The following is a 24,888-nucleotide window of genomic DNA, read 5'->3' as shown; positions in this document are numbered from 1 at the left end:
TTGACTGCTCCGAGCAGTTAAACCTCCTCCCCTTAGCAACAAAAACCCCCTCCCACCAACTTCACCAAGTGATTTATACCACCATCTCTCCAGCCTGAAACCCAAGGCTCCTCTTACACACCCTAGCCTTCATTTGACAACTGTCCCGCCAAAGGAATTGTCGGTCTCACTTTTAGGTTTGGACGAGACTCCATCAGTGGCCTCTAAGTTACTCTGCCACTGGTGTGAGTTTAGACCAGGGACAAGCAACCATGTGTCGTGGTGGGTCAAAAGTATGCAGGGTTTCTTTTCTAACCAGCATTAGTCTTCCTTCTCTTTATGCTAATGAACTTGCGTCGATGGATTTACGCTTCTGTATATTTTCAGTGCATTTCTCTGTGCATTTTTGTTTTACTATACACTGATAGGCAGGGCTGGAGTGTGACGTTCATATGTATGGGTGCAGGTTATAATTAAAATGTCTGTCTACACATGAGTTATACAGGTTGTAAAGGCCAAATAATATTTTTTTTTCAGCATTCTTCAGAAATGTTCATTTCAAGATTTGACCTCTGCAAATGTCCAGTGACTGTTTAGTTTGGATTCGTTTTCAAGAAGAGTGAATGATCATTTAAAATGCTTATCAACCTTATAAATAATTATTAACTGCCTGGGCAATGATTCAATATGATTGTTTGTCAGTGAAATCAAATTGTCAATCGCATTATGCTTTCACAAAATTTTGTTGTCGAAATCAATTATTCCAAACTAATTGGGATAAAGGGCTGAAAAGAAAAGTTTTGTGAAGATTTTGTTTTACATGTGAAGAACTTTGTCTGATATACTGCATCACTGTGTAACATTAATCTGGTCATTTTGTGTCTGATTTTGCAGACATTTGCCATTTGAAATATGTTAATCTTCCGCAGATTTCGATCATATTTCACAGTCTCAGTTTTCATCAGCAGATGGAAGATTGCGATGAAGACCAAGAGATACGTTTAAAGCTCCGGAAAAAGCTAACATGAATTTGGACGTTTAGTTTGGGCTTTTTTTGTCAAACCATGTCCAAGGTAAAGAAAGAACTTTCACATTGTGATAATGATTTTAAAATTGTCGCCCAGCGCTATAATTGTCTCAGTGAGTTATTCTCTATGTTACTGAGTGCTTTTTAGATAAAGGGTTTTCCTGTCTCTTACACTAAGGATGCACCAATAGTGTTGGCAGCAACATTCGTTTCACCATTTCACATATTCACCAGAGGGGTCCATTAGTCTCTATGTTGACCCTGTCACCTCCATCCCCTAAATCTCTTACCTATTCCATCACTTTTTTTCATTTCTTTAGTTTGCACGACAACCTATCCTACAGAATGTCTATATTTATATCCCTGTCTCATGTAGGTCAAGGAAGGAAGGTGAAAATGCAAATGCTTCTATAGGGCTGGATAAAAAAATGTTTGACTCATCTGCATAATGCAGATGAGCCAGATAGATAGATAGATAGATAGATAGATAGATAGATAGATAATTAAAGTTTCTTACTCTGAAATGTCCTGAACGCACCCTCCCAGAATCAAAAGTGAGACCCGAACACTTGGCTAGCAGCGCTCGTTTGGCCACTTTGTGACCTTGGCAGCTCTGTTGCACCCGCCCACCTGGGGCCGCTTGAGCCATTCAGCTGTAAAATCCCAAATTTTCCGGAGGTCAAGGGTTTACTGGTGTTTGTGAGGATTAAAAAAAACTGCTGACAGGCTATCTTCTGGACCATAAACAGGTCCCTCATGTAAAGACCCTGCATTTCTTCCTTGATCTGCATCAACAGGAAACAATATGGGTGGATATTTATGTTGCAGTGGTCAGGAAGGATCTGTGGCGGATTGCACTGAGCAGTCAAAAACTGATCAAAGTCCAATATCCTTTTGTTTCAATAACTGTGATATGGAATACTACTACCATTTCTTACCTCAGAAACCCAAATAGGTAATGGGAGCTGTTATGAATCTGGCATAATTCAAATGAGGAACGTTGTAGCAAAAGAAGTAAAAGTAAGAAAACTAGTCGCAGTGCTGACTGAGTACTGCTGAACTTTTTATGGAGTCGATTTGATTGATGATGATTATACAAATGGTCATTAAACCAGTCTTGACTCCACTTAGTCCGCAGGTACTTTTTTAAATAAAAAATTTTTGCTTGTTTGCAGTCTTACCCATGCAGGTTCCTATAAAATAAATTAAATAATCCATTGCATCTAAAACCTGGGTGCAAGGGGAAAGAGTTGGACCATTACCATTAGTTGTTTGGTTGAGGGAAAGTTCAGAAAATGTGTGTAAAACAGACTCATCATTTGAATTAGGCATCTAGGAAGGTGACCCTCCATCATGTCAGTCAGACATGAGCGAGGGAGTATACACTTGGTCATGTGACGGGAGAACCCATGCTGCTAACTCCTCTCACATGCCGGAGAGCCTGTGTGCCCCCCCGGGCAGCTGATGACACACTAGCACGCCTGCAGCTGTCTCTGGAGACCTCCTGCCAATCACATGCCATAACACTGAGGTGTGCTGCGCGGCACCCGTGTCAGTGATCCCCAGCGTGAATACGTCATCCCCCCTCACAGTGGGAGAAGATATGCTGGTAGTATATAAGTGGGGCCTCACCTCCGTGCCCAGGCCAAACATTCGATTTGATAAACAAATTAAGGCTACAGGGTCTCATTTGCAGCTGGTGCAGAACGCTGCTGCTACACTGCTAACTGGCACCAGGAAGAGAGACAGTATCTCACCTGTACTTGGATCCCTGCATTGGCTACCGGTCAAGTATAGGTTTGAGTTCAAGGCTCTTTTATTTGTTTATAAAGCTTAACATGGCCTGGCGCCCTGGTACATCCCCCCTTTCCGTACCCAGATCTCTCCTGCTCCTGAACAGCTGCTCCTGGCCGTCCCTTGGTTGGGGCTAAGGGGTAAGGGGGATCGTGCGTTCGCTGTAGCCGCCCCAAAGCTTTGGAACAGTTTCTCATTTACAATTAAGTAATTCTCCTCTGTAGACACTGTTAAGGCTAAACTGAAGACCGACATGCTTTCTCAGGCTTTTGAGAGTCCTTAAGGTCTTTTTTCATTTTTTAGCCCGCCGTGTTTTATATTTTTAAACTGTTCCTTGCTTGAGTATGCATGTGGGATAGCTTTGTTGGTGGATGCTGGTTGGGTATTTGTGTTGCTGAGTAAGGTTTTGCTGGTTGGTGATCTAAAGATTTTTAATAGAAAAGGGAAGGAAGGGATAAGAAAGCAGAAAAAGGGGAAGACCGGATCAGACAAATGGATTTACCTTTTCAGCAGGACAGAATGCGAAGACACTTGAAAATGGAAATGGAAAATGTAGAGATTAGTCTACATGTACAATATAGCACGGACACAAAAGTTTTTGTTGTTGAATGAATTTGGGCAGGGAAGGACTATTATGGAGATAAGTTGTAATAACTTTACAGTGCCTGAGTTTTATTTTTGGTTTTTGCATTTAGAGAACATAACCAGTACACTCTTGAATATGTGTTCTTTGATTTGCACATCTCCTATTTTACATTGTGTGTTTTTTTTCGTGTGTCGATTAACACATTTATAAATGAAAAGGCCGTTTATTTGACAACTGGATTTTGTATCCTGGAAATTCAGCTTAGGCTAGTTAGTAACTCTGGAGCGCAATCTTTCAATCTTTCTTTTTTTTTTTTAACTTATTATCTTTAAAGGATTATTATTGTCTGTGCTTATACGTATTAGATTTGCATCCAGTTAATGAGGTTTTCGTCATATACGCATCCAAGGCCTGAGATTAACTTAACTGAAACCCTCACACACGGTTTTGTACATTTTGAACGTAAGGTCAGTGTTTACAAGGAGACCACGTTTAAGTACTTAAAATATCTTCCTTGATGTAACCTCAAATCTAAAGAAGTTGGGGAGAAACAAAAAAAAAAACAACTCTCCAGCAGTGCAATGTTTTCTCCAGCAACTCCAGCAATTTCCCTGTAAAAGTAGTGTGAATAAGTTTTCTTCAGTCCAGATAAATAAACACAAACTAGGCCAGTGGTGGGATGTTCATGACCCTGCATGCCAAGTATGACCTTTAAAGGTTGTGGAGATGTCACATGTTCCTTGCAGTTTTAAAAAAAGTGCTGCAGTTGACATGAAGACCCAGTTGAGGAGAAAGGGATATAGAGGTCATGGAACGGACATACAGAAGAGGACCCTGAACACTATAAAGTTAACAGCTGTGCGGCTTCACTTGCCGACACTTTTGATGGATGAGCTGGAGGCCTGGAGGCCACTGAGTGCAGAGAAAACGGAAAAGCTTAAAAGTGATTCCCTGTCATTTGGATGTAGAGCTCCATTACTTCAAAACAGTTCATAGTCTTTTTGACAGGCCTCGATATTTCAACATCCTTATGCGTTCTATTATTGTCTGTTTTCTGGCCTCAATCTAAAAGATACAAAAAAGGTCGTGTACAACATTGAGGATAAAAATTACGATATCTTATTGTGTTGGCCAGTAAGAAGTGGGGAAGTACCCCAATACCCTAACGCTTAAAAATTGGTGACAAACACTACTTTGCATTTCTGCCTTCATTTTGTCCTTAAAAAAAGTCCTTGTGGAGAATTGGCTGTATTTTTAGGTAGGCAGGTATTTCTAGCAAATTGTAGATAAATTCATACACATACCCCGGTTTTAACAAACTAGTTGTTTCTTATTTATATTTATAAGGCATATGTCCACATTTGATTGAAAACTGAGGATTGTAAAGGAAAAAAAGGGAGGGAGCTGTCTGACAAGTCAGTTGGGTCTGAAGACTACAAATTTCAAAATGAAAAAAAATCTGGCGGTGGTGAGTTAGCGATGTGTTTACCAGATCTCTGTAGCCCACAACTTAACTAAGCTTGATAGACAATCAAGGCAACACGAACCGCTACAAGTAAAACACACTAAAATCTCCGACCGAGCTGAATTGTGGGAAATGTAGGGCACTTTTGACAGGAAAGAAGAATGAGTGGTATAAAAAAACAAAAAACAAAGGTGATAGGTATGTCTGGTTCTGCTGCATCAATTTTAATCCTTTCTATTAAACTGTCCATCGTGAGTCTGACGGTGTTATAGCAGTGCAATGCTAAATCAGTGGAGTACTCTCGGCTAGCATGGAGATTGTCCCAGCAAACAACAGACAGCGGGTCATGTAGATTACCATTCTCCTGGACCGGTGCAAATTAAACCTAGCAATGACGTCACTGTGTTGCAGAGATCGACTATCTAGACCTGAACCAAACTCAAAGCTCTGACGTGTTTCACTAACCTCCCTGACCCGATCGTGACCTTCTCATTAAATATCATAAATACTCTGAATTCTGTTTTCCGCTCTGGCATATGGATTTCTATTTTTAACACTGAGTAATTATTAGTATGGTTATAATCACATCAATCACAAACAGCTATTAAAAAAAAAACCCATTACAGACAGAGTGTTCACAGCTGAGTTTGCTGGGCAGGTCTAATGCTGCCCAGCCAACCAGAGGCGGAGGTCCATAAGTATATTCCTGAAGCACAGAGGCGTAGTAATCAGATTCACATCTCTACTGACTTCCCAGACAGGTCTCAGAAGAGCCTTACATCTAGCCCACACACCATTACAAACCTGCACAAAGCTCTGTGCAAGTGTTAACTTCAGCTGAAATTACACAGGGGTACAGTGAGAGATTAGAGGAGAAGGCATCACACTACTATGTACTATACTGCATCATCAAATTATATTGCAGAATGCGCCCTCTCCCCATTATACAATGCTCCCGTCAGCTGGCAATTTCCCGCATGTCCCAAAACGACTTTTGCTAACCAGGAGATAATAACTTGACGTCGGCACAAGAGTTTCTCCTGTTGCGAAAAGTCACTAGCAATGTTGCATTCTGGTCTGTCAGAACTGCTGTCAGTGTGGATTTGATATCTCTGCCTTATAGACGTATGATGGTTCTCTTCCTGTATGTTACACTGTGAAGTCGTGTATCTATAACGAAGCTATTACTCTTGGATTCTAAGGGAAATATGAACGTTTACTGCAGAGCAGTAGACCTGATACTTGGACTTGTTTGAACTTGAGTTACAAAAACGAGAGCTTGAGACAAGCGACACACAACACTGACATATTATGACCTCATAAAGTTGACGTGGCAAGCATATAAGCTAACAGTGTGTTATTTATATGTCCAGCAGTTACAGTACAATATTAGCATTCGTTTGGAGTTGTGTTTCTGGCCACCTGATGAACGTAAAGTCCAATACTGACTATCCTTTAGCTCTGTTTTAGGTCTGGCTCTTTAGCTGCTCAGTGCTCCACTCTGTCCACCAGCAAGTCGCTAGAGTTTTCTGTCTTCTGTTTGTGCTCTGATAAACCCATCATACTCTACGTATGATGGGTTTATCAGAGCTCTTTTTTTTTTTTTTTTAATTTTTTTTCTTTTCTTCTGAAAACAGCTGCTGCTGCTGCTGCTACAACTAAGGCTGATGCGAGCGGTTGTGGGCTGTAAAACGAAAACAATGAATTACAAGAGGTTAAAGGTTATTGCAGAGCCGGATGTTTCGTAATTACAAGAGACACCTCTCACATTACACAGTACACAGTACACATTGTAAATATAAAAATATCTAGTAGGTGTGCCTGGAAAACGAAGAAGAGACCTGAAAAACTTGGCTTTCTAACAAAGGACTTGAGACCTGACTTGAAACTTGCTCTGACAGATTTGAGACTGAACTTGGAGATGTTAAAACTCGGTAGCAACATACACATTATAACACTCAAGTGTCATAATTGAAGAAGATTAAATAAAGCGTTCATGTCAACCACCACTTAAAAGTGAAATAACCCCTGGAATGCAAAAGAGCATGTCATATTTCGAGTAGATTTTTCTTGTGTCCCTGATAGCAGGATCTTTCTCTCTTCCACTCTCTCCAGCCTGCTTGGAGAAAGGAGGGATACTGTATTTGTTCAGTAAGGGCACTTACTGAAACATTTATCCGTTTATCCATTTATCCTTTTATCAAACTCTGCGAGAAATGGAGATATAGAGCTGCAGAGGCACTTCTTCACGTAATATCAAGTCTGTGACCCAGGCGGGATATCAGTGATGCTGTCAGTGGTATGTAGTATGTGGTGGTGGGCGATCAAGACCTGTGCAGTTAATGCAGAAGTTCTGTCTCTGTGAAAACAAATACGCGAACACTGTGTCGTTAAAGGCAGCAAGCGGTGACATAAATGCCAGTGGGTGGTTTTACAGTTTTAAAAATACATTATTATAAGTTCTAAAACTGCAATTTCACTCACATTGGATAAAAAGCCTCAGATTCCTCCTTTGCTACGAGCCATTGCTCATGTCTAATGAATAAAGGAACATCATTTTTGGGGCTTAGACATTGTTAAGGCTGCATTATTTCCTTTTTTTTAGCTGGGCCCTCACATGCAGCTTGCCCCATGTCCCGGTCAAGAAGATGCCAGCCTGCCACATGGCTCTACCAGTCCCCAGCTGGGACCAGCTCCAGCACCCCTGCCACTCTGCACAGATGGGACAGGCCACTCACTTAACTTAAGATCCCGGACGGATGGTATCACACGAGGTCCCGACCAGCTACATGGTTTTCACAGCAACAATTATACTATATCTACTTATTTGTTTCTTAATATGATATCCTGACCTGATAGTTGAGACAGTTCAGGAAAAAAATTAACAGTAGCTGTAATCATCTGGAAGAGGAAGATAAAACCCAGGCAATTTGTCCCTAATTTTTGCTTTAATTGATTTAAATGCATAATAAATTGGGCAATAAGCCAATATTCTTAATTAATCTGGATATATAAGTATCTGTGGTGCTAAATATAGTCTAGTGGCTAAAATGCCCCTTGGACCCAGGTGTAGCTGCATGGCCTGGTCAGGACACTAAAGCATTTACAGTGTTATAAAGTAATCACTGTATATTAGACTCTCACGTCCTCCCAGGAGAGAAGAAGGCTGCCCCAATGGGGTAAAGGTCACCCACCAGTAAATGATTCCAAATGTGAAAAAATTAAACCTGACAAAGTGCATCACTGCAAATAGTTGTGGAGAACAGGATATGTGTACGTGTGTGTATGTGTGTGCTTGCATGCTAGGATTAACTCCTAATATGTGAAATCAGTGTGCAATAAACGCTGCTTCTACCATCTGCCAATTCCCAGTTTTTAGAAAATATAATTCCCCCGTGCGGTGTACTCTTGCTTTTTTGGTATTAAATTAATTTGACCATAACATGAAATTTGATAGAGCCACGAAACCAGCCACCAAAGTGCTGCATCCCAGACTGCCTGGCGACCAAAGCGGTGTGTGCTGCAGGTCCAGAGTTTTGTGGAAACTCCACTATACCTGCCAATTACAAGTTTGAGTGGCCACAATAAGCAGCCGTGACTTAGAGTTTCTGACAGCGGGAACATATGATATTGCACTTCAGAGAGAGCGAGGTAATTAGCCACAGAGGAACAACAGAGGACTGGGAGAGTTTCAAGAAGAGCTGCCAGACCACTCTCCTTGATGCCTTGAGTTAACATGACAAGAGTAGGGCGATACGATGGGATGACTGGTCTTCTTGCACCCTCAAGTGGTGAAACACCGACACGGCAGGATCTGAGAGAAGACACGGCAGCTGATGTTTGCTCACTGAGGACAATGAGCAGTAGGGCTCCGCTGTGCATTCAGCATATATTTTTCTATTTCATGGCATTCCCATCATGCATAATAACACATGGAAGTGAACCTTTGGAAAATAAATTGCATGTCAGACACCGCATGGCACCAGAAAGAGAGAAATTTGAGGGCCATGACTCTAAGTCTGAGCCATCAAGATGAATGACCTGAAGCTGCTCCATAAACAATCACTGGATGGCTTATTAATTATGATTAATAACTCATGCTGTCGGAGCTTTAACGCAATTCTCGTAACTGCTATGTGATCGTCCCAGGAGAGGCTTGTGTTTCACCAGAGAATCATGATCAATAAATGAATGAATGAATGAATGAATGAATGAATGAACGAATGACATATTTATCACTGTTTCATCATGCAACTCGGCCCAGACCACATGGGCTTACAAGACATTACAACTTCATACAAGCCAGATCTAAACAGCTGCATATAAAATTTAAACAACACTACAAAAAAAGGTAAAAAAAAAAAAAAAATTAAAGGAAACAAACTCCATCAACATTCACGATCCAATTTTCGGGCCTTCACTGTCGGCAACAAAAATAAAAAAAACATCTACTATATAATAGTGGGGAAATCAGAGTAATTACTACTTAAATAGTCAATCTTGCCTTCTCCTCCAGACAAACTATGCAAATTTAAACACATCAAAATTAAACCATTCAAATTTTTGATCATCTGCACACCAGAATATTTTACGGTTTTGTCAAGTCATTTCATGGAAAAAGAACTCTCTTTAATCATCCTAGTATATGCAGTACAAAAGAAGATGGGACTCACTTTCCACCTTCCCAGAATCACACATTTAATTTTAATAGTTTTTGAAACTTTCATGAATCATTGTAATGCAATGCTTTCTTTCTCAGGAAAGGGCTGTTCACTCTGACACAGTTTCACACATTAATACTTGGAAGTGGCCCAGTGAAACTACTGGCCCTGGCCGCTGAGCAGCTCCACTCGCTCCACATGGGGTTAATGTCCTGGCCGAAGGGCACATGAATGGTGGTAATGAGGCAGGGGAGGCACCGCTCTTTCACTGCAGCCACCCAGATTTGTCCTGCTGGTCCAGAGAATGAACTGGCAACTTTCCGGTCAACAATCCTGCTTTTCTGATCTATAGGCTCGTCATTCCCAACTGGGGGTCTGTAGCTTTTAGGTGGAATATTGTGGGGTGACTCAGCTGGTGTAAATTTAAGGCGTAGAAGGAATAGTCAGCAATCTAGCAGAAATATAAAAATAGTTTGCCAAAAGTGATGGATAAAGGGTTGAAATGCCCAGCTTCTGCCACTCCAATTAGTCACAGTGCCCGAGCCACTGTTTTCTTGCCCTGAATTGCTGTCGAAATTCAATGAAGGCCATCCCATCTGTTGTAGGGGTAGGATAAAGGGGTACTTGAGCTCATCTGATTCATTAATCACTGCTTTATATTGGTTACAAATTACAAAATAGGAAGAATAGGATGAAATAAAAATATATCCAGCTTCTGTGGCGAGAAGCAGGATGAATGGTCAGTAATCTAAACCGTCCCCTGAGAGCAGGATATTACATAAGATGTCTATAAAACTCACTAATATATGGCTTTAACAGAGCTTATAAACGTCCGCATCAACAATCAATGTGGCCTCATTTTCAACTATTCACCGCAGCAGCTTGTATTTACACACCGATCACTGTTGAAATCCCAGACCTCAAAAGATGCTGAGCATAGGGAAACTACAAATCATCCCTCCTGGAAAGCGCCGCTCACACCATGCGTCACATCATGGACACTGGAGGGTGGAGGTGTGCGGCTAGCCCATAATAAACTGACACATTGCTTCAGTGAACATGGCACGAAGCAAATGCTGGACTGCCAAGCCAAACACACTCAGACCCCCTATCAGTTTTTTGGATGTAATGGATCCAGCAGGCAGACGGAGCCTGTTGGCCTCCAGAAGCCCTTTGGATGTGGCGCGGCACATAAGAAAACTGCGTGGAGTCAGCGTGTACTCGGCGGGTCGGGGCTTTTTTAGAGAGCCGAGGTGTGCACACAGAGCGACCATTCACATGGCTCACAGAGGAGAGATGAAGAGAGAATGAGCAGGTCTTTATGGGGGAACAGCAGGAAAATGCCTGTTATATAACAATAACACCATATGATGGCAAGGTCTGTACGGTCTCTGGGTAACTGATCGAGAGAGATGCATTCTCTTTTTATGGGATTAATAGGATGAAACCTTTAGGAGATTTCAGTTATGTCATATGTTTTATATCAGCTAGTGGAAATATCGTGATGGAGATCACATGTCTGGATTTTCTTAATCCCCCAGATGAATGAGATGATTCCTTTTATATTTCTTCACTGTGTCTGGCAACAAGCTGTGTACAGTCAAAACTTCCATGGCACTAATTATGTCAACATTCGGTGCAAGGATGGGACCAATCATTTCAGTCTGCCAAGATGTAAGGACAATATTGTATCTTCATTAAAGGATAGGTTGGCAATTTTTCAAGTCTCTCTTAAAATAATAGTCCGGTCCACACACAAGACTGAAACAAGAGATCGCTTCCCGATAGTGATAGGTAACATAATCCACAGTCCTCGTTCTGTGCAGAATAAAGAAAATTGCTCTAAATTGCATAGATCAAGGACTGTGGATTTGGGTCCCCCATCACTTACATTTGAAATGCTTTTCACGGCAAAACCTGTTTCAGGTTTCATATGAGCCCCTGACTACTGTTTTAAGATAGACTTGAAAAAGGTGAACCTGTCCTTTAAATATCAGATTTCATCCAGTCAGTGACATTCACCACGTATACGATCCAACATCCTTCCTGACAAAATAACCTCTTTTTAAGCACGACACTTCAGTTTTAACCTTGGAAACACCAGTTTACCATAACAATCCCCACTCAAGGTCCACTTACTAGTGTTTTCCGGTTCTTTCGACCGTTTTGATCTTGTCTGCTTTGGCTTAAATGGTAAACCTGACTAATGCGCTATATATGAAATCATAACCGCTACTGAGCTCGCATGCCAAGAGGCCCCTCTCGATGACAACTGGAGAGGGATCCACTGATGAGGACCATGTGATATGGTTGAAAGCCCTGGTCAACCGTTTTTTTCCTTTCTTTTTTCTTTCTGTCTTCCTTTCTTCCTTTTGCAAGTTATTTGTTCAATTGCAGGTATATACATCAAACTTACCCTCTTAATATAGTGGCGGACTATATTTCAGTTCTGAAGTAAACTCTTAATACTTTACTTAATACTTTATACTTAATAATACTTACTAAATATTTAATACTAGACATTTTTGGCTTTGAAATTGTTAAACAAAAGACTATTATTAAGTTTTGGTCTCCCATGGTGGTTGAGATGCTGTTTCAGAGGCTTTCTGTCTTGCAAAACTAAAACTGAATTCCTCAGTCTTTTGGCACAGAACTGTCAAATATAAAACTATAGAAAAGTGGCACAATTTATCAGCTTTTGGCAGCTCAATTAAAATAATTAAAAATGACAGACTTTCTGTCTTTAAAAAAAAAGCAAAAAAATTAAATCCTATTTGAGTGCAAAGCTACAATCAAGCTACTGATACCACAAAGAATGATTCTAAGCATCAGTCAGTTGATGAAAAAAATCTGACGCATTGCACGGCAAAGATACTTACTAAACGGTGGGGGGGAAATGCCCCGTAAACAACAGCACATGTGGCCAGAGTGTATGGAGCGAACGTCAGGGACAGTTAAAGATGAATGAGGAACCAGTGTCAGGCGGCGGGGGGGGCCAGGTGCCAAAGGCGTCGGCTGCTCAGGTGTCACTGGCTGGCCGTGTGAAGAGAGAGCAGGGAACAGGAGATCAAAAGCCGGGGAGGTATCAGATCACCTGGTGGAAAGACACATTCAGCTCTGAACCAGGACAAGTCAACAGGTAAGATCTCTGTCCTGCGTCAGTTTAATGGGAAATTAGTGAATGGGGGAAAATAGAAATAAGTATAAACATCTTATTGGAGATAGTCCTTAGAAAAAATTACTAATCACTACAAGTACTTTTTGAGGTGTTTTTTTTTAAAATCTGTTTAATCAAGTAGTTGAATAGTTAAGAAATCAATTAGTGTTTTCAATAAAATCCTTTTTAAAAATTGGGATAGTTAAAGATGACTAAGAAAGTAACTAAGGTCATTTACTCATAAATTGTATTTAAGTACAATTTTGAGAAACTTTGTGCTACTTTGTACTCCTACTCTCATTTCAGAGGTAAATATCGTACTTTTTACTCCATTACACACAGAAAATTAAAAAAATGTTGCATACACATCTGTAATAACAAACCAGTCACCTAATAATAGTATAGGACTCTGAAGGCTGCTACTCTGAGCACAATTTGCTTTCAACAGTTCTATACTTTTACTCCCATAAAATTTTAATTGTAGTTTTACCACTAATAGTATTGTTACCGTGAGGTTTTAGTACTTTTACTTAGGTAAAGAATCGGAATACTTCTCACACCGATGCAAATGAAAATGGTGAATATGGATGAAAGTCCAGTACATCTAGGTGACAGACGGTGCAGAATAAGATTGAGTTGCTGGCCTTGTAATCAGAGTTTAAAGATTATTAAGTAGCCCCAGAAGAGAGAGGAGAGGACACAGGGCTTCATGAGCTTATCTCATACACATTACAAATGATATCAGTCTCATTTTACTGCTTCTTTTCTGCATTCTTGTTGTGCTCATGTTCTGATAAAAATTACAAGAGTTTTTTCTCTTTCCTGACACTAAAAGGTGCGAGAAAGGATATGGTAACAGCAGTAAATGCTTAAGGTAATACGCCGGACTGAGAGTAAAGAAGCATACACTTCTTAAAGCACAAGTCCTATTTTTCCTGCTATTTACCTTATGAGGCTGGGGAGCACCCATGCATACATAGGCTACTAGTCTCCCAGAGGCACTAGCCCAGCAGATGACATGGCCGCGAATGCAGCGATTAGGTTACAGATACTGTAATTCACTGACAGGCTGTGCAGGAAACAACGGAGGCTCATTAGCGTACAGTGGAAAAAACAGTGATCAGTGTCATCTTAATTTAGATTTCCCCTGTGCAGACTTTTCTTTTTTTCTTTTTTTTTTTAAACACATGAGGTAGCAGTGTGGTGAACTGAACCCCCAACCGAAAGCAGCGCTTATGCCTGACTCTATTCATTGCAGAACCACAATGAAGTTACAAGTCCAATGAGGAGAGGAATTCTCAATCCATTTTCACCCGTAAACTCTCATCTCAGGACTTTATATCATCCTCACAAGACTGAATTATATCTCACATCCTCCCTTACTCACAAAAATCTGTTGTAATTCTTCCTCCGCCCTCTAACTTTTCATTCATTTTTTCCCACGTGTGTCACCCTATAGGACTTCACATTACAGCTCAGTAACAAAGTCATAATGGCTCAGATTTATCAGACTTAGGTAATATCTATATATACTAACTAACTAATATATAACTCAGATCTCTTATCAGTTTAGTCTGTTGTTGACCAATTACCAGGCTGTTTCTTTTTTTTTTCCGGACTCTTACTGGCTTTCTTGTTGAGAGTTGGACGAGAAGGCTGATACCTAGTCATGACTGTTCATTAAGTACAAAGCTATAGTGCCAGGGGGTGTTTAACCGATTAGCTTAGCATAAAGACTGGAAGCAGAGGGAATTAGCTAGCCTGCCCTAAATAGTTAAAAAACATAATGTCCCCTAAAACCACAAACTGACATTTAATGTTTGTATACAGATTAAATAAACAAGATACATCTTGTTCATTAATGGGCTTTAGAGGCACTGATATGCATATTTTTGAAATTTGAACAGAGCCAGTCTGTTTCCTCCTGCTTCCAGTCTTTATGCTACGCTAACCACTACCTGGTGATTAGCTCTGTAATTACCACAATATAATGCCGATATTAACCAACACTATGGTGTTATTACCATTATTAGCCCATTACTACCTTGTTTTTACCAAGCAGCGATGCAAAGTGCTCATGATTATTGTATGGACTCAGTCGTATCAAAAGAGCACTGACACTTGCACCATACTCAGGATTTCTCATCATTTTTGTGCTCTATAAACTTGAGTAATTTATCACTCAGGTACATCAGTATGAAAGTATTAACTGAAATCCTCACACGTGAATGTAAAAAAATATTTTGCAGACTTTGTGCTCAAATACATCTGTTGGTGTTTCTGTCGGTGCTAACGCGTCCTACAGGATGGAGTCATATCAGAGGGAATCGATGCGAAGAATCAGGAGAAACAGCGAGACTCTCCTTCAGGATCTCTTTCGTAGGGGAGTCCACGGAGGAGAGAGAGACACTCCTGTAAGTGTCCAATCAGCATGCTCTACCTCAATGTCAGCTTCACATTTTTATTAATGCTGTCTAATTGCCTGTAAAAACACCAAACGGCTATCTTCTAAGGTCATCATTGCTGTGAATATTATTAGTTGTACATCTGAACACTCTGATCTTCTTTTCTAAATGATTTTTTTTTTTTTTTTTTTTTTTTTTTAAACAGATCCCAGCTCAGCCTGGTAGAGATGCTAAAATGATCCACTCCATTGCCAGTCTGATCAGAGCAAAGAGCAAGCTCCTCCTCCTTGAGAGTCCTGATACTGTGGAGATCTACAAGGTGAGTGGTGAATATGTTGAACAGTAAATCACTCATGTTACAGCAATCACAGATAAAGAGCATATGAGCATTCATTGTATTTAACCATATTTTACAGCAGGGCTCTCAGAAGTAATTTTCTGTAGCAGACGTCTGAAACACATCATCGTTCCAAAATCTTATTCATGAGAAATTCTCGTAAATTAGGGGAAGTCATGTAGTATCCAGCCAATAAAACAATCAAACAGTTAAGTATGATTTTTGAGCGTTTAAATGTGGCCTGGGTTCAAACCAAGCATTACGTGATTAAAGAAGAATCCCTTTAATTGCTTGCATGCACTCTGTACAGCTGAATGAGCCAAGAGCTCGTTCTACGAGAGCTGGTAAAGATGACGTTTACCTCCCAGCCATCGCAACGAGGGCTTCAAGTCTGAACTCAGTCAGAGGGGCTCTGAGTCAGTCCTGCCCTTACCTGTATGACAAGCGGAGAGGATCTTTCTCTTCGGTTGCCTCTCGGAGAACGGGAGGTCACCCTAAAAAGCAGGTAATTTGACATTTGTTTCATTTCCAATACGCATGAATTAAAATGTGTTTTAACATCCAAACCTTCTTGCTCTTTCCACCCTCTTCTCTCTTCATATCAGAGTAACCTAAAGGCGCAAAGAGAGGCAAAGAAATCCAACGTCACTGTGACGATGACCTACTTAGGACAAGGTCATCGGGGGTCAGGGTTGGGGTCCACTCAGGATGAACTGAAGATACTCCAGCAAGTCAACGGAGGGGAGAATATCTGTGTCTTCAAGGGCCTGGTGACTCCAGGAGGTAGGAGCTGTGAAATGTAAAAATGCCTCTGTCATTAACATAATTTTCAAAAATCCCCACATTAAACAGGGCCAGAACGACAGGTGATTGAAATTAGAGCTGTTAAAAGCTTCTCCCCATTTTGGCACAATTAATTACTCATCTGCCCTCAAAGCAATATTGTAAAAAGGATCTAGAGGATGCTGGCCCGAGGCAGTGTTTGAGCTGAACAAGGGCAGAAAGCTGATGTGTGCCCTGATAGACTACCCTCAAATGGAAAAAGCCAGTCCACTAGACAAGGTTTTTGATCTACTGCGGCTGCTACATGTTGGTACAGCTGACATTTCAGGCAGGGCATCACAGTCTCAGGCAGATGTACAAGAAAGAGGTTATGGATTTCTGCAGAAACTTTGTGTGTAATCTGTTTACAAAACCCTCTGTGGCTGGACAAATTCAAGGGAAAAAAAAACAAAGGGGGAGACGATGCACATAGAAACACATTCCAAACAGCCTGTGTAGGATTGTATGACTCTTTACTCACTTAAATCGTACTAGCTGTTAGTTTTTCGTTTTCGGTTTGACCTTTGTCGCGCACACGGTTTTACGCCATATACACTGCACAGTACGGTGTGAGGAGTGGTGCTGAGATCGTTGTATATTTGAACCTTTTTGTGTTTTGTCTTAGAATCAACAATATTTTGACTCGGTACCTGGAAAATGAAAGCAGCAATGAGTCGGTTCACCCAAATTACACAAAAAACATGTTTTCTTACTTAACTCTAATGACACTTAGTCATTCAGATAGTTTTGGTTTATTCACAGACCTCAGTCTGTACAGTTTTCATTGTAATTACTTTCAACTGAAGAAATAGTCTCCACAAAGGCTGACAGTTTGTTTTGTGATTTTTGGGATATTGTTGAAAGTTTCTTAACCTGGACCAGAACGAGTCTGATTTTGATCTTGATTTAGTTTCCTTTTAAAATAATGTGACATATTGTATGCCAGTGGTTCCCAACCTAGAGTTCAGGACCCCTCAAAGAATCACAAAACATGGTTTTGTGCTCATGGTCACGAAATAATTAACAAGTTAGGAGTGAAGAAAACTCAATTTTCTGCTACTTTACTTCTTCCGGCCTCTGAAAACTATTGCAACAGAACAATCTGAGAAGGGAACATCACCCTGCTGTTTGAACTGCTCACAGCTCATAAACACGTGCAACACAGATTTTCAATACATGTATAAACCAATTCTTAATACCAAAACCTCAAGCTGAACCATACTGATTCGCTATTGTCGCTGACTGAATCAGTAGCTTTTGGCATTGCAGTTCCCCCCACTAGCGACTGACTGTGCTGTTGTCGGCACAGCTATGACATGCATGTTAAAAAGCCAGGTTTAAAGCTTTCTTAAAAACAGCAAAAACCACAGAAACAGTTTTAATGTGATTACTGAGCCGTGCTATGCCGAGCTATTCACCATATAAACAGCACTTTTGCGGGCCTGGTTTTTTCACGGAACAGTATGTAACAGCAACAGCCTGAACTTAAAGTCTAAAGCGGTGTCAAATGCCACAGTGTAATGAATGGTGATGTGTTCGCTTAGCTTTGGAAAAAAGATTGAACTACATATTAAGAAATAGTTCTGCAGTGATTAGAAATCTTTTCAGGGAGCTGAGCGAAACTATTCGAAAAGTAATTTGCAGTTTTCACCTCTAATATTCAACTTGTGCCAAAGGGGTTGCGAGTACGTGTTGCTTGGCTAGGAGGGGTCACAAACCAAAAACGTCAGGGAACACTGCTGCATGCTGTTTCCTGGGTGCTGCCATTCTCTGGAGTCTCAAAACACTATGAGCATAGAACACAAAGAAAACCATCCCTGGACCTGTTGACCCTCAAGTAACATGAGCCCAAACAGGACAGTTAGAAAACCATGCTGGAACTATTAGAAAGATCAAACATAATAATCCGAAACCTTCCAGCATTTCATAACATCGTCCCCTTGCGTCTTTCAGAGCAGTTCCAGTTTGTCTCGCAGAGACGCAGAGGTTACCCCTTCAGTGCTACCTTGTGCGTCAACGGCATCATGGTGGCCAGGATCAGTTCGTGCTGTGAGTACCGCTACGCTCCTGGCTTCCAGCAGGGCAGGAAGAGCTGGTTCAGATTGGCTTGGCTGGCTGGTGGGATACCCTGTTACAGGTTAGATTTCAATCCTCTCGGAGACGGACAGCGTGACATTGACCGAAAACTAGAAATTAGTACCAGTCAAAACATATTGGGTAAGCCCATTGCTCAGCTGATATAATGGATTGTGGGTTGACAGAGGAGGAAAAAGCATGCATATTGCATGACATGAGGGAATGATGTTGGTGGTGGTACAGGGAAGGAAATATGAGTCATGATGAAAGCACATTTTTCATCTTTTTCAGATGTACAAGTCTCCGAAACAAATACAGCTCCTGCCAGCAGCTCAACAATGGCACAGAGGAGAACCTAATTCCCCCTCTAGAGCAGAGCCCTGGCAATGGTACAAAGCCTGGAAATGAGTGTCTCAATTTTCCATTACTTCCTAAAGCTTATTCATCAACATTTTTGACATTAATCCCAGCCCATGACTTCAGTGGACTAGTTTAATGACAAAATGTCCCACAAAACTTTTTTTTTCTCCTTTCATTCTGCATCTTATGTCTCCAATGCAGGCAACATCGAGTCATGTCCGTCATCCCCTCTGTTTATCCCGGCCAAAGCAGAGAAGAAATCAGCGAGGAAGACGAGAAAACACATCAAGGAAGTCGGCGGAGGATCTGCAGACAGCGAAGATCATGCTGTAGCTGGGAATAAAGAGACCTCCGAGAGGAGAAAACGCAAGTGTCAAACTAATCAGAAGGAGAGCAAAGGCAAGACAGCTGTAATCAACCGAGGGGAAGAGGGACGAGACAGCAAGGGCTCGGAGGTCTCCCAGAGGTCAACGGTAACAGAAAAATCTGAAGACCAAGCATCGTTTTCCAGACAAGAGCAGAAACAGCAGAAAACAACCAGCAATGTCACAGCGGTGCAAACAAAGCAGCTGCGGTTGAACAAGACAAGCAAAGTTCTCGGTGAGCAGTGTTTGACTCATTCTTATCTGGTTTCACTCCTGTAAGAGAAAATGGAAAAACAGCAGAGGATAAAATCTTCCACACTCTCAAGTGGAGATGTGGATGACCTTCAATCCATCTGCATGTGGTATTTCAATTTAGTATTCTTTGTGGAAAAAAATGGGAAAGAACAGGGGTTTTTCTCTTTAAAGATTCATTGCAGGTTGAGGAAGCACTGACTAAGCAGAACGGAGTGAAACAAAGGGAACTGGGATCAGATGGGAAAAACAGAGCTGGGGAAAGACTGAAGGACTTCTATGAAGAATGTGTGGAAATGAGTGCCACATTGGAGTATGGCCCAAACAAACAAAACTGGTTCAAGGCAAACAGTGAGTAAAGAAACCGCAGCACAGTAGAAACGAACTGGAATCCCCCTTGAGTGCTGTAACAGATTTACATAATACACTTTAGCAGAAAAGGTTGAATTTGGAAGAAAGTGATGTATTGAACAATGCCTGTTTGAAGGCAGATGGATGACGTATGGGAGAATTTATGCAGACATTGATCACATAGGCACACACACACACACACACACACACACAAATACATACATTAATCTCAATGCAGCAGATCTGTTTTCTCTATTGAACAAGAATGCTCAAACTGAATTTTAGATTTTTACTTCAGCAGTGGGTATCAAAATCACTGTGGGCACTTGGCTTTAGGAGAAACAGTTCTTTTGTGCCTGAGTTTTGTTTTTTTTTCTCATTTTCTCTCTGCATGCCAAGTCCTGGAGAGGTGCCGGCTCCAGAAGAGGCTGTCATCGTGGCCCAAAGCTCCAGGCTCAGATGTGGAGCTCAGTTCAGAAAGTGACACTGTCCTGCAGCCCGATGGCGAGCCAGAGGAGGAAGAGGACACGGCCGGCCAGAGCACTGGTAAAGAACAGCCTGTAAAAGAACAAGACCTGCAGGCACAGGTGTGTGTACAACGAAAATTACTTTAGTGGCTACATGTCATATTTGGACAGTATTTTCCTGTTTGCATGATGATTATTATCATATTTAGTTTTCAGCCTTAATGGGGAAGTTATAAATCAAAATTTCCACAGGGGAGAAGTTCAAATTGAAGGCGCAAATGTCACATGTTCACATATTAGGATTCAAATGAGTTGATGCAGATCTAAAGGAAGGCATATGTATTTTAGTGCCGGTGTTTTCTTTATGATTTACACCCTACAGAGTTAGATATAAAACTGAAATCATAAAATTTATTACAATTACAGGAAACGGGCATTATGTCATTGGTGTTAAACATCTATTTAACTGATAAAAAGTCAATTCATTCGCTATAAATTCACTCTGACCTAAAGGATTATTCCATTATTTGGGGGGTTAATGCACAAACAGTCACTGAATTTTGTCTGGGGCGGGCAGGCGTGGCTTGGTCGTACCCATCGTGATGAAAAAGCTTCCAACCGTGCCTGAAAAATTCCTCAAGGTCTAGCAAAGTGGCACAGTGGATGTGGCCGACAGCCAGACCGTATGTCTCTCTGGACTCTCAACCCCGTCTCTGTGTTTAGAATACCTCCAGCACCTGTCCAACTCACATCTCATACCCGTCCCACAACACATTTTGGAGCAATGCGACTCTCACACACAAACAGTAAATACTTAATGTTCGCAATACTCAATTCTCAGGGCCATGATGTAAAATTTATTCCTGTAATAGAGAAAAATAATCTGTCTGCACTGCAAAATGGGATTTACGAAAACACGCTGTCTGGCAATTGAGGTGAACTAGAAGTTAGATGAGATATATCTGTTTGCATCACTTTTTTGTTGTCTCTTATCCTCATGTGGGAGACCATTTCCCACCAGGATTATAGAACAGAAAAAAGCATTAGGAATAAAATCAATATATTGGTGTTGTTGTAAACTGTTTCCAACTCCAACAACATTTCTTCATAGTCACCTTAGCCTTATGAAATCTTTCTGAAGCCCAATGGGTAAACTCTAAAATTCATACCAATCATTTTTTTCAGCAAAAAGATGACCTTTTGGAGATATTTCCTAACTTTTGGAAATCTAATTTTCTACTGATGTCTTGCAGCAAGCAGAACCAAATCCAAAAATAACAGTTCAAATATTTCCATGATGTTTTCTTGGTTTGTGACTGTAGCTCGATGCCATGATGACGGTGCTGAGCACATCCAATGAGGTGGAGCAGTTGGTTCTGAGGAACACGGACCTGACAGATGACCTTCTGCTGAGTCTGGCGGGAGCCCTGAAGACCAGCATGTCTGAGGTCACACTGCTGAACCTCAACCTCAACCTCATTGGCCCATATGGTGCTCACATCCTGCTGGACCTTCTGAGAGTAAAGCCTCAGGTCAATGGCTTACAGTAAGTCCAAGGCTCCGCTGATCCACGTTACAACAAATTCTGAGAAAGAATAACAACATAATTCGGAAAAAGCACTAAATAAGAAGCAGAACATCAGCCTAAGCGCTCTAATATGGCTATTAAAAAAAATAAAGGAACTGACGAGGCAGAAAAAGGCACAGCAAATCCAAAGATGGCCCCCCTCACTGCAGTAAAAAATCTTAGCTTTCAACTATTGAATTACACAATCAATCTCTTTTATGTGAACAAGAAATGCCTCCAGTGCCTTACATTTCAGTTATTTCATTATCCCAACTAAGTATTGTCAATATGCTAGAGCTTGTCTTTGTGCCATTGGTTTAGAGAAATACTGACAGATTTCAAAAACTTAAAGTGCATGCTGAAACGTGTGAGTTACATCACAAGCACAGATGGACATCACATACTGGACCAAAGAACAGTGGGGTGCTCAAAGTAATGGTTTAACATTTTGGGAGATACATTTAAGTTCAGGCAGAGAGTTAGGCGAGAAAGTTGATATCACTCTCTAATCTGTCTATTAAATATAAGGCTACAGCCAACATCTAGTTAACTTAGCTTAGCACAACTGCTCTGAGTAGCTTCCAGGCAACCAGCAAAGACTCCAGGAAGTTACTGGTCTCAGACAAGAAACAGTACGGCACATAACCCCCCATAAAATGGTGAACTGCCATTTTACATTGTGGTTTTTTCGTATGCAACTACACATATCATTAGTTTCCATTTTTTATGTTGTGCTCAGCAAACCAGCTGGTGGATGAAGTGTTAAATTTAACAGACAGACATGGTGGTATTGATCTGCTCATCTAACTGTCTCTCTATTTCTTTAATGTGCACGACAGATCCAACATGTACCTGGAATGTTTGAAAGTATTGACTCAACAATGATGAGAGTGCATGTTTAAATCTCAACAGTGCCCCTGGATGCATCATTTCAAACATTTGTTGTGCTGTTGTTCAAATCCTTACATCTCCATTTGAATAAAGGCACCAAATATATCTGACTCAATAACAGGGAGATTTGTATAAAAATCATCCATAAGACATATAGGCAGAATTTTTCCATTAGATGTAATGGTCCTGAAGCTGCGCAACAAGCAGATACAAAACCTGTTTGTGACATTGTTGAAAAAAAATGTTTGTTGTAGTTCATAACTTACATGTCACATAAGTGAAAACTTCATATCAGGGTGCAAGCGTCTTCCCTTAGCAGCGAGCAGTTCCTGGGGGAATCAACATACATCTCTATAGTTATCACTTTTTTTTCTCTCTACAGCTTGTTTGGAAACAAACTGCGTGACCATGGGGTGCTGACCCTTCTGAATGGAATAGCTGAATTGCAGGAGCAAACAGCGACAGCTGCTGCTGCCATCCAGCAGGCGATGCTTTTCCCGTTGGAGCAAAATATGCTTCGGCAGCTCCCAACTGGGTTGAGCTCTTTCAGAGTTTTTGCACTTTTAGAGTTGGATATTGGGGGAAATGGCTTGAGCGGCGATGGGGTAAAGGTGTTAGCATCATATATGAGGCACCACTCGTATCTTCGGTACTTAGGGCTGGCGCAGACCAGCGGCGCCGATCTGACGGCGTGGAAGGCGCTTTTCGACAGCCTAAAGGTAAACAGCTCACTGACACAGATCATCCTAGATGAAAACAACTTGGGAGACCCCGGGGTCAGGCTGCTGGCCGACGTGCTTAAAGAGAACATGAGTCTGCGGCAGGTGGATCTGGACAAGAACGGCATCAGCGACGTAGGAGGAAATGACATCATGGGGGCACTGCTTTGCAGGACACAGCTCCCCCTGAGGCATCTGAGCCTTCAGGAGAACAACATCAGTGTAGGACTAATGATTAGGATACAGGAGGAGGTCAAATATAAATGAATACTGTAGGAGTGGAAGACTACTTTCTAAAAACCACGAGTATGCTATGCAACATCATAAACGAAGCACTGACTTGAGAACTCATAGGATTCTTTGTTTTTCATTTTGAGGTCACAAATGAAAAAAACTCATTCATTTGACTTGTATGACCTTCAAAGACACACAAGGATCTCTTCCTTCTCATAACTGGGTGGCCCATGCTAACAAATGCTGCATCTTAGTTTAGCCCAGGCAGGTAGTGTAGGAGGCATGTTTGCTTTAGGGCTGCACTGTGGTCTGGATGCATTTTCAAAGAGATCTCGATGAACTGAACCTTTCTTCTTTGTGCTGAGGTTACATCTTCTCCTTGATTTTTTCTCCTCCACACCTCCTACTTTGCTAAAACTGACTCCAGCACAAGGCTCACTGATCCATCTGTCATTTTATTGAATAATTTTTTGCATGCTGACAAAAAAGAAACCACGGTGATTCATTCTACCCACAGGATTTACAGGTCATGGATGACTAATCCACGATATTTTCCCCCCCAGAACATTTAAGTAATCATCATTAGATCCCCTTTCTCCACTTCTGCAAATCAAAAGAGAGCTATGGACAGCTAATCCATGCCACGTCAACCACCCTCTTTTTGTCATTCTCTTCTCTTCATGTGCTAGACAGTACTTCTATTCAGAATCTAAGCATGAGGGGAGGGGGAAAGCAAAACTAGGGCAAATTCGTCTGAATTTCAAGGCCGTCATCTCATTGTTCTATCAACATCGACATTCTGAGAATAACTGTACCTGTGATCAAAGCTTGTCAAAATGGTAATTATCTCCTCCTCTCAGGGCTGCCAGTAGTGACTCTGCTGAAACCAATCCCTCCATATTTCATCTGCAGTCTTTGCGAATTCCTTTCTGTGGAACCCCGAAGATGCTCTCTGAAGCCCTGGGAGGATGACAGATAAATGAGACTGGTGCACCTGAAGATATCATCTGCAGAAGTTATCCTGCTCTGAATAAGATTGTATTTGTGGTGTTGCGGCATTGTACATTTAAAACTCTGTACAGCGATGAAGAGATGTCTCGTTTGGGGTGTCATATTTTGTAAGATAAGTTTTTTGTATCTAAAGTCTTGCAGATGAGAGAGGTTGGTTTTTGTTGTTGCAATAAAAAGACTCACAGTTTCTTTACGTTTTGACTGTTGATCTTCTAAGATCTTAACAGCCACATTTGTATTAAATAGAATAAAGAACTAAGTGGTTCACCATCATGCCTGGCTAAGCATAAGCCTGCAAACAAAAGCTGCACTGTTAATTCGACGGCTCCTTCGATAAGGTCTTCATGCTTCTCTGTTACATG

At 41.2% G+C, this 24,888-nt stretch overlaps 1 protein-coding gene across 4 annotated transcripts in view; it reads right to left on the bottom strand.

Moving 5' to 3' along the window:
• The window catches only part of LOC120804635 (kelch-like protein 20), a 44,093-nt gene that overhangs the window by 9,628 nt on the left and 9,577 nt on the right, over positions 1-24,888 (bottom strand). Inside the window, exons 2-6 of one of the 4 annotated variants that reach the window (XM_040154109.1) lie at positions 24,331-24,475; positions 15,979-16,201; positions 15,845-15,905; positions 12,392-12,606; positions 1,281-1,283 (exon numbers count right to left, since the gene is read on the bottom strand). The gene's annotated coding sequence lies outside the window, so the exon portion shown is untranslated. The remainder of the gene's footprint in view (positions 1-1,280; positions 1,284-12,391; positions 12,607-15,844; positions 15,906-15,978; positions 16,202-24,330; positions 24,476-24,888) is intronic. The other 3 variants (XM_040154108.1, XM_040154111.1, XM_040154110.1) reach the window with 3 other exon arrangements.

The sequence above is a fragment of the Xiphias gladius genome, chromosome 19 (genome assembly GCF_016859285.1).
Source record: "Xiphias gladius isolate SHS-SW01 ecotype Sanya breed wild chromosome 19, ASM1685928v1, whole genome shotgun sequence".
NCBI lineage: Eukaryota > Metazoa > Chordata > Actinopteri > Istiophoriformes > Xiphiidae > Xiphias > Xiphias gladius.
Note: the sequence above shows the minus strand (reverse complement) of the source record. Positions and strands in the feature narration are given on the sequence as shown.